Genomic DNA, 20,719 nt, shown 5'->3' with positions numbered 1-20,719 from the left:
GTGTCAGTGGTTGGGAGATTGACTAAATTATTAACTAATCTGTACCTCAGCTTGTTATTGCTTTAGTGGCTAACATGATCAGCAGGTTGTTACTTATTTCAATTTGGTCATTCATTGCATTATCCTTCTTTGCAAGGGCTATTGTGTGTGAAAATTGTCATGAAGGAAGACATAGGAAAGGTATGACATCACTACAATTTTTCATTCTAATAATTTTTAGACACTGTTTCTTGTTAGATGGTTAACGGCGATGCTACGTTATTTCTTCAGAAAAGGTAGAATGAGTATTTCCATACTTCCTCTTTCTTATGCGTTCTTTGTGTCTAATTTTAAAATTCTAGTCTGTAGAGTTTTTCGCAATGCCACGACCGACATGGCGAGTTCTATAGGCTATTCCACATAATACTGTTTGCATGTGTACTTTAAATTATGAGGTGAACTGTTTGTGACTCATAACTTTATTGACATTAGGTGATAAGGGGGTACGTCATGGCTTCGCGTCGTATACAACGAAACTTTGCAAATCAGGTGGTACATGTATGTAAGAACGGCTGTTGTCGCAAGTGCAGAGACAGTATTCATTTCCGCCTGTGGTCCAACTGCTTTCCTGCGCTGTTCCAAATTTGCGAATTCGTCATCAACTTCTCTTGAAACTAGGTGAGTTCGGTTTATGCTATTTTCGTGACAGATTAGTTTCTGAGTTACTACGAATTTCTCTTCACTGTAAGTTGCATCGGTAGACAACTATCACCCAGTATAACTTGATGGTGAATCGATATGCTCCAAAGTTAATGAAGAAAAGCTGTATACATTTATGCACTACAGTGGCAAAACAGGTGAAGGACGCGTAGTACTGGGTAGCATATTGTATTGGACAGGAGGTGTTTCCAAACTCTAGTGCTGGTGGCAGCACATGTCGTTCACTGCGGTGTAACTAAGGACGACCAAGACAGCTCACAAGATTTTCAATCGTTTTGGAGTGACAACAAGTTATCTGTTCCCAGTCATATATTGGTGTACGTATGTAACTCTGGATTGTTCAGCTTTTTTGCAAGTAAATAATACTACATTTCCCTTATTTTTTTACATATTACTGATATTATTCTCTACACTGCAGGTTGTGAGAATGTCTATACCAGGTAATAGCACTGAGAACGTTACACTACTTCAGTTATACAATCGCACTATATCGGAAAAAGCAATTTTTGTTGCACTGGACAAAAGACGTTACATAAAAACATAAACTGGCACAGTATATTTCTCTTTATGGCAAATGTAGAGAAGAGAGGACATAAATGAAAAGAAAATATCGCGAAGAAAGAGGCAGAAAAAGTCGAGCAATATTAAATAAGAATCAGGGGAGCAAGAACTACATAACATCTTGGGATGTCGGGTGTTCTTCCGGATATCAGCGTCGTACTTGCACGATATTTCGGCCACGTAGCTCGTAACCTTCATCAGGTGCGACCTGAGTCTCAGGTCTCAGGTCGCACCTGATGAAGGTTACGAGCTACGTGACCGAAATATCGTGCAAGTACGACGCTGATATCCGGCAGAACACCCGATAACCCAAGATGTCATTAAATCGCCGGGAAAGCCTGAAGAGTTACAAGAACTACATAAGTTGACAGGCTTAACTCTTTACGCTAAAGTGGAATGTTATTAGTAAAACTTGTTTTAAGAAATAAGTTTTTCCGTGGACGTTCAGCGATGAACAGGAAACTATATTTTAGGATAATGTTAAGAATGTAAATAGCCAGTTTATGTGTTTGAATGAAAATAAGTACTTAATTCTAATGTATAGGTATGCACAGCTGCTAGACCAAAACATTAGCTCAATAAGACAAAAATCAAAACAGGTAAATTTTCTTAATATAAATTTACGAAAACTAATGAAAACTTAAGGCTGTAGCCAGCTCAGTATACTAGTTTGCAGCAAGCAGTAGGTTTCTGGAAGCAAGGAACAAGTTGACATATTCCTTGGCGAAGCATATGAGCTGATGAAAAACTTCAACATTACGACATTTTTCCATTCAATTTACCTTTTTTGCTACATAAATGACTGTGTTACAAACTAAAATTTTATATTCGATTAATTGTCCAAAAATTAAATGATCAACATGCAAATGGCTGAAAAAATATTCAAAAGCCTGTGAACGTATTTTTATTCTCATACAACCTCAAGTTTTGTAATTGATATTAGTGTGATTTAATGTGGTGAAAGTTCCAATAAAATCCTTAGAAAATCTTATAACTGAAGAAAAAGTTAAGTGTCCAATACTACCCATATCCTGTTCAGCACAAGGGGCTGAAGATTTATGTCCTCTGACGATTGACCAATGTGTGGCTGAAACCAGATACACTGAGTGTAGAAAATTACCTTTAGAACTTCTGTTAGTAGCAGCTGCTAATATTATACTATTATACATCTTTGTTTGACCCTAAGAAGGATATGATCCTATTTTGTACCAATGTCCATTTTGATTCGTTGGTCACTAGCCTGAAAACATTTCAATTTTACTAGGATTCTGTATTATTTCATATAGTGCATATCAAGAAAGTGACAAAAAAGGAATCATTTGGAACATTTACACCGTTTCTTACTTAATAACATGTGTTTTTCATCTTCATTTAATATTTACAGTTTTAACAACTGTCCCTGTGTGTTGCTCACCTGAATTCTGTTTGCATTGTAGTGTCTGTATATTGCGTGATATTCATTTTTTTGTTATGTAGGTGTGTATCCTATTAAGGGTGGTGGCTGATGATGAGGAGGAATTCTAGTATCTGTAGCTGCATTTCTTCTTTTACTTAAGTATCACTGGTGACGAGATCGAGTACATCATTAATTCATCTGGTTGTATACCACATACTGATCTGTTATAGTTTTAATGGTAAGATGGTCAGTGAATATTATTTATATCAGTCTTCTCATTTATTGTTTTTTCTTTACTGTGAGTGAGCTTTGTTTGTGAAAAGTAATTTGTAGCATCAGAAGATTCATTTTTGTAATTTCTCGTTCTAATAATTTAAAGATCCTGTTCCTTATTACTGAGCCTTGCTTTTTTGGTGCTCAGGAAGGTAGCATGAGTATTTTCATATTTCAAGATCCTAATGCGTTCTTTGAATCTAATTTTGAAATTTCAGTCTCTACAGAATCTCATGAGCTATGATCCTCATGATGAAATTTATGTACCATTGCGCCTAATAGTGTTTACTTGTGTACTTCAATTTGTCAGGTCAATAATGTATGAGTCATAAATTTCTTGGGTATTAGGGCATAGGCGAATACATAACTGATTCACCTTGTATATAATTATCAGAGAATGTACATGGTGTTCTAACTACTTCGGCATTTGGATGATGCGAGTTTGTAAAAATGGCTTTCGTTGGAGTGGAGGCACTGCAGTCACTCATGCCTGCGACCTCATAATGCCTGTAGTGTCCTCTGACTGCTCAGTTGCTCTGTGATTATGTGGACTATCTGCCTTCCAGTGGTGCTCTATACATTTGCACGAATTCGACAAGTGATCTGGAGAGTAGGTGAGTATGGTTTACACAATAAAAATCTGGCGTTTCTCAAGACAAAGTAGTTTCTGTGTTAATATAGGTATCACAGCTCTGTCAGTTGCATCTTTGTAAAACCACCGTCTATTACAGCTAGTTGGACGCTGATTATGCACTAAAACTAACCAAACAAGTAGCATATACGTATGTATAACAATGCAAAGAATAATGTAAGGTCATGTAGTACTGGACACCAAAAAGTATCGGACAAGAATCCTTGCATCACATCTCGCATCACAGCTGGCGCTTCTGCAGCGTGCACTAAGAACCAACATGACAGCTCATAAGATTCTTAATCATTTCCAAGTGATGACAGATCTACTGTTCGGCAGTCAGGTTTTCGGTGCACAAACATAACTTTGGATCATAGCTGTTCTTTGCTAGTAAGTAATGTTGTATTTTTTTCTTTTTGTTAGATATTACTGATAATATTCTGTACATTGTAGGATCTGAGGATACCTATCCCAAGTTATAACAGTGGGAAGCTTACACTTACTCAATCATACACTCGAGTTATATGGGACAAAGCAACATTTTGTTGCACTGGGCAAACAAATTGCACAAAAACAAAAATTTGTATAGTAACTGTCTCTTTAACAGTCGAAGATGAAAAAGATGGAGAAGAGAGGGCATAAATGGGAAGAAAATATCACGAAGAAAGAAACAGAAAAAGTATGACGACATGAAACAACTGCGAGAGTAGCAAGTGAGAAGTATTCAGTTGCAAGTAGTACATTATCTGACAGATGCACTAAATTAAGAAGGGGGCCATAAAACTGTTTTAGGAAACAATAAGTATTTTTCTGAGAACGTTCAGTGATAACCAGGAAAACTGTAATTGAGGACAATGTTCAAAATGTAAACAGCCTGTTTATGTGTTTGAATAAAAATGAGGTTCTTAAGTCTAGTGAATAGATATGCAAATTATAGTGTAATAATGCATTTGCTTAATAAGACAACAGTCAAACCAGGTAGTTACTCTTACCATGACTTAACGAAAACTCATGAAGACCTTGGCTGTAGCCAGCTCGATATACTAATTTTCAGTTAGCAGCAGGTTTCTGCAAGGAAGGAACAAATTGACATATTGTTTGACAAAGTGAGTGACCTGATATACAAATTCAAGTTTACAACACTTTTACATCCAATTAAGAAGTTTTGCTAGATAAGTAACTGTTTTACACATTACAATTTTATATTTGACAAATTAACCAAAACTTAAATGGCCAACATGCAAAGGATGGAAAAAAATATTTACAAATCTACAGACATATTCACTTGTGACATGTAGCTATGCAATTATGTTAAGTAAGGTATGGTAGGATGGGTAAGTGTGATGAATGTTCAGAATATGTTATAACCTAGCAAAAGTTCATATGTCTGATACTACCAGCTGTTTCTTTACCCTGTTCAGCATGTAGTGGTGTAGATTTATGGCTACTGACGATGTGTGACTGAAACCATACCAATTGTATGTTTGAAAATACCTTCTGAACTTCCAGGTATAGCAGGGACTAACAGTATACTATCATCCGAATGAAACATCTTTCTTTCACCCTGCACAAGGATGTGATCATACTTTATATCGACAGTTATTTTGATTGTTCGATAACTGGCATGATTACATTTTAATTTTACCAGGATTCGGCATTATCTCACAGATTGCGTCTCATAGGGATGTGAGTAAAAGAACATTTTGGAATATTAAGTGTAATCTAAGCTTTGTTATCAAGTGGATTAATAGGATTTATTATATGAACACTCCACACATTTACAGTATGAATGAATGTGAATGTGTGACCATAATTTACACCAACAACAGTAATTGTTACCATATAATACAAATTAAGGTATCTAGATGATTAACATGACTTATAGAACAGAATAAAAGTTCAAGCCTATATTATTTTATAAACACTTGTTTTCATGTTCCAGTTCATATTAGTGCATGAAAACGGCTTGTATTCTCAAATTCAGCCATCTATGTTGTTCTTCATGACAGAAAGCTGTTCCACCACTCTACTTTTCTATTAAAAACAGTACATATAACTTCCAATCAAAACCTTGATTACTAATAAGAAATCAATTTTAGTTCCATTCATTATGTTTAATGTACCAATAATTGTTATATTTCTATATTGTGTACATTAAAAAACATTAAAGTATAATGACTAATTGCAGTTGACCAGTCAACCATCTTCAGGTCACTCATAAGGAAATATATGTCAGTGTACAGTGTGTTGAAAAGCCCACCATCTTCTAGTTTGTTGGAAGTAAGTCCACATGCAAAACATTTTTAATAATAAGTTCACCTCCACAGCTCAGTGGTCAGTACAGTAGAATGTCCTTCAAGGAGCCATGGTTTCATTCCCAGCTGGTTTGGAGATTTTCTTTGCTCAGGGACTAGGTGTTGTCTTGTCCTCATCATCGTATCATCCTCATCTTCATCCATGTTGCCAAGTGCATCAAGACGATTCTGAGTAGACGACGGGTAGGAGCTATCATGATAGGTGAGGAAATGGTTATCAACACAATGTTTGGTTCCTGCTAATGTGGAACCTGGTGATGAATGAGCTCATTACAGAACTAAGTGCTAATGGCTACTTTTACCAAGGACACACAGACGACTAAATACTTGGACAGTTTGTAAGTAGCGTTAGTACACTGGCGCAAAGTGTTCTGAACATTGTGGAAAACTATTGTAACAAACAGGATCTAAGTGTTAACCCCAAGATAACTATTGTAATATTCTTGAGAAAGTATAAACAACACACGTACTAGTAACATAAACACTTCAGCGAAATTCCAGCTGTAGAGGGGTTAGTAAAATATTTAGGGATAATCCTAATATAGGCATCTTACATAAAGATAAAGACTTCTAATTCAAAAGGTGCTCTTATGTGCACTAGGTGGCTCTGTGGAAACAACAGTGATCTTAGTTATAAGAAAAGTTGCAGCATTTGAAAATTGTAGCGAAATGCAGGAAGATCTCCAGCGGATAGGCACTTGGTGCAGGGAGTGGCAACTGACCCTTAACATAGACAAATGTAATGTATTGCGAATACATAGAAAGAAGGATCCGTTATTGTATGATTATATGATAGCGGAACAATCACTGGTAGCAGTTATTTCTGTAAAATATCTGGGAATATACTTGCGGAACGATTTGAAGTGGAATGATCATATAAATTTAATTGCTGGTAAGGCGGGTGCCAAGTTGAGATTCATTGGAAGAGTCCTTAGAAAATGTGGTCCACCAACAAAGGACGTGGCTTACAAAACACTCGTTCGACCTATACTTGAGTATTGCTCATCAGTGTGGGTTCCATACCAGGTCGGGTTGACAGAGGAGATAGAGAAGATCCAAAGAAGAGCGGCGTGTTTCGTCACAGGGTTATTTGGTAAGCGTGATAGTTTTACGGAGATGTTTAGCAAACTCAAGTGGCAGTCTCTGCAAGAGAGGCTCTCTGCATCGCGGTGTAGCTTGCTGTCCAGGTTTCGAGAGGGTGCGTTTCTGGATGAGGTTCTAATATATTGCTTCCCCCTACTTATACCTCCCGAGGAGATCACAAATGTAAAATTAGAGAGATTCGAGCGAGCATGGAGGCTTTCTGGCAGTCGTTCTTCCGGCGAACCATAAGCGACTCTAACAGGAAAGGGAGGTAATGACAGTGGCACGTAAAGTGCACTCCGCCACACACCTTTGGGTGGCTTGCGGAGTATAAATGTAGATGTAGATGTAGTCTGAACTGGATGGATATACATGTCAGTCATAAGACGTATGATAATTATAGGACCAGAGTATTGTGGAATAAAGTGAATAGAAGGTGACTGATAAGTAGCTCAATTACGTTCAGAGCGATGGAAACCATGCTGAACGTATCCGCATTACGACTTTGGGATATAATGACGGCAGCAGCGAGGATAAGCTATAAAAACTAGATAAAAACTGAAAATTTTAAGATATCCAGAATCCCACACTAATATAATGACAGTGATAACTATAGGAACAGCCAGGAAAATGTAAGAGTTCTGTGTAATAACTTCCAACACCTCCAATAAATATTAGGAAGTGACTATAGCAAGTAGGAGGAAGTGGAAGAAAGGATTACAATGACACTAAGATGACATTCTAGTTTACTGATGGATCAAAACCAGAAAAGGCGCTGGGACCATGGTGCAGCCTAGACTAGAGTTTGGAATTTCTATAGATACAGCTCTGATATGCCCATTAGCTCCTGCAACGAGATCAAAGAGTTTTGCAGAACGTAATGAAGCTCTTACGAGGTTAAGGGAAAGTTGTATGGTAAAACTACTGTTGGTCCCTGGGCACCCAGGAAGGTGTAGTAATGAAGAAGCTGACAGGCTGACCAGAATGGGAGTGATGACACCATTTGACTGAGAATTTCCCTGGGAAGTTCAGGAAGTATTTGTATATGATTCTAATAGAAAATGAATCTTTTAAGTTGTACTAAGTGTACACTTTGCAAGGGTCTGCTTGGCTTTACTAGAATAACTTGAAGAGGAATGGCACAAAGAACAAGATTTGTTGAGTGCAACATGGGGCTAAGACTACAGTTGTCTTGTCTTCCAGGCTAAATCAAATCAAATCAGTTCTTGTATGTTCGAATACCATACAGAGGATAAGGACTAATTGTTCAATGGTCGTTAACGTCTAACAAGACAGTTAAAATGACAACTGCCTCGTTCATTTAATTACAGTTGAATGCTTTGGTGAGAAAGGGTAAATTTTTTAGATTCTTTTGTTTCTTTTCTGTAGTGGAGAGTCACAATGCTGAACAAACGGAAACCATTTCCATCTATATACTGATGGGCCTCACCAAATGCCTTAAAGAGGGGTTGGATTGTGTGATGTAAAGCTATTATCTAGCTGGAGATGGAATTTAATGAATGAGGACTATGCGAGATCTAGTAGAAGAAAAAAGTCTCACTTTGTTCCCATGTTGTTATTGTGCTTGTTTCATATGTTTTTGAATTCAAACTGTTATTGTGTTCTACATCTACATCTACATAGTTACTCTGCAAATCTCATTTAAGTGCCTGGCAGAGGGTTCATTGAACCATTTTCATACTACTTCTCTACCATTCCACTCTCGAATGTCGTGTGGGAAACAAGAACACCTAAATCTTTCCTTCGAGCTCTGATTTCTCTCATTATATTGTGATGATCATTTTTCCCTACTTAGGTGGGTGTCAACAAAATATTTCGTATTCGGAAGAGAAAGTTAGTGATTGAAATTTCGTAAACATATCTCGCTACAAAGAAAACCGCCTTTGTTTCTGTTACTGCTACTGGAGAACATCAGTGGGAGCCGCAAGAAAACAGTTTTTTATTTTATTTGCTTAGATGCTGCACATCTTGAACGACACAATAACAATAACCGTAATATCGTTATCATGTATGTATCGTCCTGGAATTGTGCCTGATTCTTCGTTATACATCAGGATTTCCGATTATTGGCTTCACGAGTACGTTTCGGCTCACCACCTCACTTTCACTGTCAGTTACATATAAAACCGTGAGTTATTCGTCTGCCTTTAATGTTTACAGTGGTGGCAGCTCTCGCTGTGTGTTCTTCAGACAACTTTTGTTTGAATTGTGGTGTGTGTATGCAGCTTGTTATTTCTTTCTTCTTATGTAGGTGCTTGATGTAAATGGGTGTCAGAGTGCATAAAAGTGAATTTCTTTTTTTATGGATGTGTCATTGGTGGAGAGATAGAGTATTTTATCAATTTATACTCTACATATCAGTTAGTTATTGTTTTGGTTGGTACCATGATCAGTGAAATGTTACTTACACTACTTTTTGGCAGTTTAACAGTCTCTTCTTCATTCCAATAATGCTTTGTATTGAAATCTGACTTGTACTTTTAGGAGGTTCTTGCTAATTTTTTCATTCTCATAATTTTCTGATCGTGTTCTCTACTGGATGCTTCATGCTTGTGTGGTATTAAGAGTTCAATAAAAATAGCGTGAATACTTTCATACTTCAATTTTTGTATGTTTCTTCAGATGTAATTTTCAAATTTCCATCCATATAGTTCCTCACAAGCTATGATCCATATGCCAAAATTTATGTACTATTGCATGTAATAGTGTTTACTTGTATACTTTTGTGTTTCGGGTCAATTGTGCATAACTCACAAATTTATTGGTATTAGGGTATAGAGGAAAATTTGTTGATTCACTTCGTATACAATGACACGAGAAAGCATATGGCATTCAGATGGTATGTGTGCAACGGCTGTTATCGTGAGTGCAGACCCAGTAGTCACTCCTACCTGTGACATCATAGCACCAGTTGCATGCTCCTGCTGGCCAATCACTCTGTGATAACAGGGAGCGTCTCCCATCCTGCAGTGTTCCAAAAGTCCAGACTAATTCGGCAGCTACTGTTCTGGGCAGTAGGTGAGTTCTGTTTCTTATGACAAACTAGTTTCTGTGTTAATATAAATTTGTCTGGTCTGTAAGTTGCATCAATATAAAACTACAATCAGTTATAACTAGATGGCTGGTGATTATACACTAATAACAATCAGACAAAATTGTCTGCATTTATGTACTAAAATCAAAAAATAAAGTAAGATAGGGTAGTACCGGATACAGATTGTATTGGACAAGAGGTGCTAGCACCACATATCACGCTACTGCAGTGGGAACTAAGAACAAACATGACACTCACAAAATTGTTAATAATTTCCACATGTGACAAATTATCTGTTCACCAGTCAGGTTTTTGTGCATTGTCATAACTTTGGATCATTGTGGGTTTTGTAAGTAAGTAATATTACCTTTCTTGTTTTGTAGATACTACTGGCATTATTCTCCACGTTGTAGGATTTGAGAATATCTGACCCAAGTTATAAAAATGAGGATGTTGCACTTACTCAGCTACACACTCGGCTTGTATGGGGCAAAGCAATTTTTTATTGTACTAGACAGAACGGATTGTGTAAAAACTTAAATTTGTATTGTATCTTTGTTTTTAAGAGTCGAAGATGGAAAAGAGAGGTCATAAATGGGAAGGAAATACCATGAAGCTGCAGGGCATGCCCTGCTACACACCGTATGATAGCTTAAAGAGTATCTCTGTAGATGCAGATACAAGAAGTATAACATCATTGAATGGCAGTGAGAGAAGCAAGTGATAAACATTCAGTTCCAGGAAGTACACCTTTTACAGATTTAAATCTTTATGTTAAATTAAGAAGGTGGCAATAAAAACTGTGTCAGGAAATAATAAGTTGTTTTCCATGTAAGTTCAGTGATGACCAGAAATCTTTAGAAATATAAATATCACTTTGAGTGTTTGAATAAAAATGAGGTTCCTATATGTATTGTATAGGTATGCAAAGCTATTAAAATAATGCATCAGTTCAATATCACAAAAATCAAAACAGGTAAATACTCTTACTACAATTTCATGAAAACACATGAATACTTAAGGCTGTAGCTAGCTCAGTATACTAGTTGGCAGCGAGTAGCAGGTTTGTGCAAATAATGAACATACTGACATACTCTTTGACAAAGAAGCTGAACTTATGGACAAATTCATGTCGTTTTATCGCTCAATTAAATATTTTTGCTACATAAATAACTGTTTAATTCATTACAATTTTTTATTCGATATACTAACCAAATGTTAAATGACCAACATGCAAAGGGTGGACAAAATATTTATAAACCTATGAACATTTTCTCTTATGATGTCAAGCTTTGTAATTATATAAACTAATATATTTTAGTGTGACAGTATGATGAATGGTTCAATACAATCTTCAGAGAAAGAAAAAAATTAGGCAAATCTTTTGTGTCTGATACTATCAGACATTCGCCTACCCTGTTCACCACATAATGCTGACTATTTATGGTCACTAACGATGTGTATAGTGTGACTGATACCACGCACACTATTTAGGATATTGCATTTTGAAATTCCACTTGCTAACTTAATACTTCAAAGGGCTGATACCTGCATCGTTTTTCCACCCTGCAGAAAAGGTGATCCTATTTTATAATAACATTATTTTGATTGTTTTGGAGCTGCCATCATTACATTTTCATTTCAGCAAGTTCCAGTATTAATTAACATATTGTATGTCAAGAAAATGAAAAAAAAGAATAATTTTGAACAATTGGTGTAATGTAGACTTCTAGACTGTGCTATCGACTGGATTAATTGGATTTGTTCTATGAGCATTCCACATATTTACTGTAGGAATGACCATAAATACAGAAACGTAATTCAACAGTTACTATTACCATACCAGTATGAGTTAAGGTATTTAGATGATTAGCAAGACTCTGTAGAACAGATTTCATGTTTAATATCATATCATTATATATAATTGCATTCACAGTCATGGCTGAAGTTGTTGGATGAAAGAGTTACTATTCATTGGGCGATCTTGTTCTTCATGAAATTATGTTGTTGTTTATTCCTGTTTTTGTAGTATAAACATTGCATTTGACTGATAATCAAAATCTTGATCATTAACTGCTTTCGCTTTATTATATTTATGGAACCAGTAATTGTTATATGACAACATTACGTACATTACAGAACATTAAAATGTAATGATTAATTTCAGCTGACTGAGCAACTACCTACAGATCGCTTACGGTACAACATATGTCAGCACCTATCTAATTTGGAGCAATTACACCTAAGTAACAGTTTCAATTCAGATCTGAATAAACCAGAGAGGAAGCTTCAGCTAGTTCAAAACCACGCTTAATTACACTACAGTTGAGTGTGAAATTCTTTATTTTGTTGCTACAATAAAGCTTTAAATATTTTTTAAATTTTAACAGCTCTAAATTTGATCGCTTTCTCCTTTTCTGACAATTTCAGATGTAACTAATTGTTATATTACTTGCAACTTTTCTATGAAAGAAAGTAATTAATGATCAATATAAAACATCACCATTCACATATAGATTTGACCTTAAAAGCTCAGCTTAGATACATTTTGGCCTTAGATTCGTCATAATTACTTCATCTTTCTTAATTTTTGATGTAGAAAGAACATTAATATTATCAACTGGAATTATTGTAGAAACATTACAAATTTTAATTTGAACAGCCTAGAAGCAGCATTTTGCAGAGTATGGTTGTATATGTGAGCAGGAAATGGCCAATGAAACTGCACATAACATGCTCTTTGAAACTGACTGGCTGAAATGCTAGATGCAGTTTAGACCAATGATAGAGCTCTGAACACTGAGAGCATGTAGGGAGCCCTTGGGATTCAAGTCAGTGACCCTTTCAGGTGATGGCTGTATTTCAGGTGTCCCATGTGTGTTCTCGGGAGTGAGTAAAGCTTAGTAATCGATAAATTAAACCTAAAGGAATATGAAAATAACATGCATTGTCACAGAATTCTATTGATCTATCGGTTTTATACTTTTAGTGATCCTTTAACTGGTCAGTGGGAGGAGCCCTCAGTGTTTCTGCGCTTTTTATGCTATTTTCCAAACATACACAGAATTCTAGTTTTCTAATACTGAATACTGATTGCATGTGGATAAAGACCTTCCCAAGTAGACGAAAGGTAGCAGTCACCATGATGGACAAGAAAATAGTGCTTTGCTAGGTGGGGTTATGTCCCCATAGTTGTGGACCCTATTGGTGAATCTAAACGAGAGGAAGATTAAATTCATGATATGTTTGATAATGTGACATGGGAACTTCGCGATGTATTTGTATATGATGCAGATAGGGAAAGAAGCTGCTAAGTGCAGACTGTGTGGTATGGAGGATAAATCCACACCACTTTGAATGTTCCACTGCGGAGCACTAGGAGCCAGAAGACACAAGATATTTCTGTCGCTAGTTCCTGCATAAATCGTTGCTGCTGTTGATGTAATGAAGTCATTAATACTATTTTAGGATACTGGTGGGCTTTACTATAACGACAAGGAGAAGTACAGCTCAATGAAACAAATTCGATGCGGGCAACAGGCAGCGAAGACCACTCTTGTCTTCCATTGAATAAATTCCAAATTGCCAATGAGGACAACCACCAGCTGTAGAATGGAATGGCGACAAGGAAAATTTGTACTGGACTTTTACTTTAACCCGGATTTCCCACTTAATGCGGGCTGTCGCATTAGCATTTGGCTATCCGTGCATGGCTCACCTCCCGGCCCAAACCTCCATATGTCGTCAACCATGCGTCTGCGACCGGTACTCGTACATCAATAATGTATATTCCTGTACAGGTCAGGTGATGTAGTTAAGAGTCACTTGCCCGGGATCAGCAGATAAATACTAATTGCAGTACCTGAACTTTACATCGTAATCAGAATAACACATGAAGTGCAATATCGTATTTATCTGCCAATACCAGGCAAGCGACTCTCAGGTGCAATATCTGACATGTATGGGAACATTCATAATGGATGTACGAGTACTGGTTGTGGACGCATGGTTGATGACATATGGAAGTTTGGGTCTGGCTGTGAGTCATGCACGGATAGTCAAGTGGTAAGGTGACTGCTCACGTTAAGCAGGAAATCTGGGTTCGAGTCCCTGTCGGCCACAAATTTTCATTGCCCCTGTCCTCTTGTCTTCTGTCCCTTGTTAAATCGAAGAAAACCTGATCATTTCTAATATGGCATTGGAATATAGATGAAAAGCATTAGCAATTGTTCAATAATAATGAACTGCTAATGAGATACACGAAATAAAAGTAACCTCACTCACTTCTTTGCACTTTCGTTGAATGATGAATTAGGAAAAGTAAATTTTCCAAATCCCTCTGCTCCTTTTCAGTGGTGGAAAGCCTCAATGATGAAACAAGATAGAAAAATAAAATATTTCTATCTACACGCTGAGAGGCCTCACTAAATATCATAAAAGAAGGCCTGTTTGTATGACATGAAGCCATTAGCTAGTGAAAATGAAATTTAATGAGCAAGGAGGACTGTGCGAGATCTAATAGAAACAAAATTATCCGTTTGTTCCAGTGTTTTATTGTGTGTGTTTTGTTCGTTTTTGGCTTAAAACTGTCATTGTGTTTTGTTTATATAGGAGATTATCTGTGGTTGCTGCTAGATCTAACTTTTTATTTACTTTACTTAACTGCACCAATCTTGAACAAGGTAACAATACTGAACATTATATCTTGCAGTCACGTGTATGTAGCGCTAGAATGGTGCCTGATTGTCCAGCGCTCCTTAGGATATCCGATTCTAGACGTTCATGTACAGTGTACATCGCAATACCTCACTTTAACTAACTCTTATTTAAATATGTGTCTTTAATGTTTGCAGTTTTGGCAACTGTCACTGTATGTAATTCAGCCGACTTCTGTTTGTAATGTGGGATGTGTATGTAGCTTGATGTTCATTTATTCGTTATGTAGGTGTGTCATCTATGAAGTGCGGTGGGTGATGAAAAGATGTATATGACTGGGTAGAATCACATTTCTTTTTTACAGATGTATTGTGGGTGGAGAGAGTATGTTATTAACTCATCTGGTTGTATACTACATCAAATTAATATTGTTTTAGTTGATATTATTTTTAAATTTAACTACTTCTCCTTCATTCCAAGGGTGCTTCGTGTGTGGAAAATAACTTGTTGTATGAGATATTTCTTGTTGCAATTTTTCATTCTCATTTCTGTCACATGTTAGGTGGTTCATACCCATGTGATATTAAGAACTCAACAGAGGTAGAATAAACACTTTCATACTTCAGTCTTCTTATACGTTTTTTTAAAAGATTTCGGTCTATATATTTTCTCATGAGCTGAGATTCATATATCAAAACTTGTGTACTATTGAACCTAATAGTGTTTAGTTGTGTATTTTGGTTTGTCAGGTCAATTGTATATGACTCACAAATTTATTGGTGTTAGGGGATAGGGGAAAACGTCATTGACTCACCTCATATATAATGAAATGAGGAAGTATACGGTATCCAGAAAATTTCGGCAGTCCAATGGTACATGTGGTGGTGGTGGTGTTTAGTGGTTAACGTCCCGTCGACAACGAGGTCATTAGAGACGGAGCGCAAACTCGGGTTAGGGAAGGATTGGGAAGGAAATCGGTCGTGCCCTTTCAAAGGAACCATCCCGGCATTTGCCTGAAACGATTTAGGGAAATCACAGAAAACCTAAATCAGGATGGCTGGAGACGGAATTGAACCGTCATCCTCCCGAATATGGTACATGTGTGTAACAGCTATTATCACGAGTGCAGACACGGTAATCACTCCTGCTTCTGACGTCATGGCACCTGTTGCATTGCAACGAATGGTCAATCGATCGATGATAATATGGTCCATATGCCTGCCTACCTCAGGTGTTGCAAATGTCCAGACGAATTCGACAGCTAGTGTTCTGGACGCAAGGTGAGTTCGGTTTAGGCAATCAGAATCTGACATTTCTCAAGACGAAGTAGTTTTTGTGTTAATATAATTTTGTATGTTCTGTTAGGTACATCGATATAAAATCACCGTCAGTTATAACTATATGGCTACTGATTATGCACTAAAAATAAAGTTGTTTGCATTTATGCAGTAAAATGAAAAAAATAATGGGAGCAGGAAATATAAAATAGCAGATTGTTTCAGACAAGAGCAATTTCGAAACACAAGTGCTAACAGGAGATCATGTCGCTTCATTGCAGCGTGAACTACGGGGGAACAAGGCAGCTCACAAGATTTTGAATCATTTTGGAGTAATAACCAGTTACCTGTTTCTAGACAGATTTTTTGGGGAAAAAGGGACTTTGCGATATTGTAATTTTTTCAACTGTATACTACATTTTCACTGTTTTTTTCTAGGTATTACTGATTTTGTTTTCTACATTATTTTTCCGTTAAGAATGTGTATCTCAAGTAATAACACAGGGAATGTAGCACTACCTCAGCAATACAGTACAATTATGTAGGACAAAGCAAACTGTTGTGTTACCAGACAAATCAGTTTGCAAAAAAACATAAATGTGTGCAGTATCTTCCTCTTTAACAGGCGATGATGAAGACAAGAGGACATAAATTGGAAGAAAATATCATGAAGGAAAACAGTTGAAGTCAGACATCATGAAATGACAATCAGGGAAGCAAGTGGTTAATATTTGTTCCAAGAAATGTAACAGTTGACGTGGTGAAATAAGAAATGGGCATTAAAACTGTTTTTTGTGAGAGTTGATCGATGTATTGAAAGATGTATTCAGGATGTTAAAAATGTATGTAACTAATTCGTGTATTTGAATAAGAATAAGCCTTTATTTCTAGTATATAAGTGTACAAGTACTGCTAAATTAAAATACTATTTTAGATATCAATTTTATATTCAATAAATTAACCAAAAATTTAAATACCAATATGCACAGGATGGAAAAAATATTTACAAACTGATGAATGTATCCTCTTGTACACCAAGCTTGTAATTATATCAATCAAGATATTTTAGTGTGATGAATCTTACAATACAGTCTTCAGAAAAAGTCGTAGTTTATGAAATGCTTAGGTGCCCAATACCACTGTCTGTAGAAATTTACCTTTTGAACTTCCACTCATAGCATGTGCTAATAATATACTGACAGCCAAGTAAGTTAGCTACATCTTTCTTTGAGCCTACAGAAGAAGGTAATCCTATTTTATACCACCCATCTTTTTGACCCTTTATTCACTGTTATGATTATATTTTAATTTTACCAGGATTTGATATTATTTCACATACTACATGTCCACAAAATGAAGGAAAAGAATCATTTTCAATGTTACTTGTAATTGAAGCAATGTTGTGTGTTGGGTTTTTTAGGTTTATTGTATGATCACACCACATATTTACAGTAGCAGTGAATGTAAATACATCAAATTTATTGACTGATACCGTTCTTCATGACATTATGATTGTTGCACAATTCAATTTTCCTTGTATAAATAGTACACTTGACTTTGTATCAAAATCTTCATTACCAATAAGAAAAACAACTTTAGTTCCACTTCATTACATTTGATGTAACAGTACTAGTTCTATTACTAAATTGTTTAAATTACAAAACATTAAAGTGTGATGATTAGTTTCAGTTGACTAAATAACTATTTTCAGATCATTCAATTTAAAATATATGTCACCAGACATATCATTGCAACCCCTGCATCATCTAAGTCACTGGAAGCAAGTCTGCATGAGTCACTCATTCAATAAAATCCTGAATCAAGCAGCAAGGTAAACTGAATTAGTTAAAAAACAATGCTTAGTAAAATTGCAGTCAAATATGAAACGGTTGTACAACACAACTGCAAAAATTTTTAATTTTTTAATTTTAAAAACTATATTTGATCACATTCTTCTTTTCTCAAAATATCAGATGTAAGTAAATGTTATACTTCTTGCAATCCCTCTATCAAAAATTTAGGTTACGTGCAGTTCTTCTTAGTTGGTATATTTCTCTTAATTTTTGATGCTAAAATGGCATTAATAGTATTAACTGAAGTTATTATAAAAATATTATAATCTGAACAGGCTACAATCAGTATTTTGTATTGTATGGTGATTAGTGCATAAAGGATATAGTCAATGTAACTCTGTATAACATTATCCTTGTAGTTGATTTTCTGAAAGGCCAGAATTAAAATCAGTTACGTAATTCTGTGGTAGAACTCTCAAAACAGAGAGCCATTGGGAAACCCTCAGGGGTGTAGGGTTTAAGCCAATAGCCTATTGAAGTGGCGGTATTATTTTAAATGCTCCATTTATAAAGGCAGGAGTGAGTGATCCTTTGCTGCTAATGAAACTTGCAGGAAGTTCAATGTGTGCTCCCATGCACTAGCATGGAATTCTATTAATCTAGCAGGTTCACAGATTTTGTGAGTCGGCATGTGCACGTAGCTTAGTATTTTTGCTCTTTTGGGGTGATCTTCCAAACTTACACAAAAGTTCTCATGCACAATACTGTATGTAGGTGGATTTAGACGATGCTGAGTAGAAAAAGGTGGAAGCCTTCTTGATGGGCAAGAAATAGTGATCAGCACCAGGTTTTGTTCCCACTATCAGCACCAAGTTTTGTTCCCACTACAGTTCAACCTTGTGGGTAATGAGTTCATTACAGAGCTAAGTGCTAATGATTACTTTTGATGAGCACACCAAAACCGATTCAGTCATATATTTCGTCAGTTTAGAGATACCATTAGTACATTTGCACGAAGTTTTCTGAACATTGTGTGATACTAGTGTACGAAACAGGATGTGAGGATTAGTTCCAGGATACCTGTTTTAGTACTATTCTTGAGGAAGTTTAATCAGGATATGTACTGGAACCTTAAGCTATTCGACGAAAATCTAGCAGTAGAGGTCTATTGAAATATTTAGAGATAACTGTCAATCCGAGATTAACATCGTCATCTTACAAAAAGAAAATGAGTTTCAACCCAGAAAGTGCTCTTATGTGCACTAGGAGGAACTGTGGAAAAAACTGTGGTTTAACATGAAGAACATGAACTGGATATACACGTCTGCAATAAGGCTGGGGTATTGTGGAATAAAGTGAACAGAAGGTGGTTGCTAAGCAGCTCGATTATGTTCAGAGGGATAAAACCACGCTGGACGTATCCCCATCACACCTGCAAGGCACAGAAACCAAAAGAACAAAATTTTTGGGTCGCAAGTTTCAGAATAAACTGCGTCTCATGAGACTTAGTAAAGGGATTTCATCTACTTAAGCGTACTGGTTGACTTTACTAGAATGACTGACTTGCAGTGGTAGGGCACGATACACCAAGTTTGGTGCACGCAACAGGGGGCTGAGACCACTATTGTCTTGTCTCTGTAAATAAGCTGAATGAAAGCACATCAGTTCTGATCGAGTACTGGAATACACAAAGCAGATAATGAGCAATTTTTCATTAAAAATTAACTTTCAACGAGAGACTTATAGAACAACTGTTACCATCATTTTACTGCACTTGATAATGTCAGTGTTGGAAACGATAAATTTTCGAAATATATTTATTCTTTTGCATTAGCGTAAAGCCTCAGTGACGAACGCTTCCATCATTACCATTGATAGAAAAAGAAATCATTTGTACCTATAAGCTGAGCGGCCCCAAGATATACCTGAAAAAGAGCCATTAGCTAACAGTAGATAGTATTTAACTTGTAAGGAGGATAATGGATGCTCTAGTAGAAGACAAAAGACTCTGTTTGTTCCCGGGGGTGTTAGAGTGTGTGTTTTGTTCGTTTCTGGCTTCAAATAACCATTCTGTTTTATTTATAGAGCACGTTATCGGTGGGAACTGCTAAAATCCAGCTTTTTATTTTGTTTGCTTAGGTGCAGCACATGTTGAACAAGACAATAACAGTAAACGTAATGTCATGCTATCATGTATGTGTCACCCTGGTATTGTGCCTGAAGTTCATTGTACAGCAGGATGTCCGCGAGCAGAATTCGCCTTAAGACCTCACTTTCACTGTTTGTTATTTAATGATGTGTGTTGTCCATTTACCTTTAACATTCACGGTGCTCACAACTGCCACTGTGTGTTCTTCAGTCGATTTTTGTTTTTGTTGTAGTGTGTATATGCAATGTGATATTCATTTTTTTGCTGTGTAGTTGCTTGATCTATAACGTATGATGCGCGATGCAAAGAGGAAATCTTAGCGGATGGAATGGCATTTCGTTTCCAACTGAGGTTTCAGTTGTGGAGAAATTGAGTACCCTTTTTATTTATGTGGTTGCATTCTACATTTCGGTTTGTTATTGTCTTAGTGGCCAACATAATTAGTGAGTTGTTACATATAGCACTTTTTTCATTTATTGCTTTATTCTTCATTGCTGGGGTTCCTTCTATGTGTAAACGAACTTATAGTGTTAAATAGTTTTTGTTTCAATTTTTAATACTTATAATTTCTAATACTTACAATTTTCAGTTTATGCCCTAGTTACATGTTTATAGCCACGGTTTATTATGTGTTCAGAAAAAACAGAATGAATAGCTTCATGCTTGAACAACTTATGTGTTCTTTTGATAGCTTTTCTAAAATTTCAGTCTTAATAATTTCTCGCTATAAGAAACCACCTTCTGTTACACCTTCTAGTGTACCTGTTTACTTCATATTCTCAGCTACATTGTGAATGACTCAAAAATGTATTAGGATTAGGAGATAGGGCA

This window comes from Schistocerca americana, chromosome 9, assembly GCF_021461395.2.
Source record: "Schistocerca americana isolate TAMUIC-IGC-003095 chromosome 9, iqSchAmer2.1, whole genome shotgun sequence".
Lineage (NCBI taxonomy): Eukaryota > Metazoa > Arthropoda > Insecta > Orthoptera > Acrididae > Schistocerca > Schistocerca americana.
The sequence above is the reverse complement of the archived record's forward strand: the minus strand, read 5'-3'. Positions refer to the sequence as shown.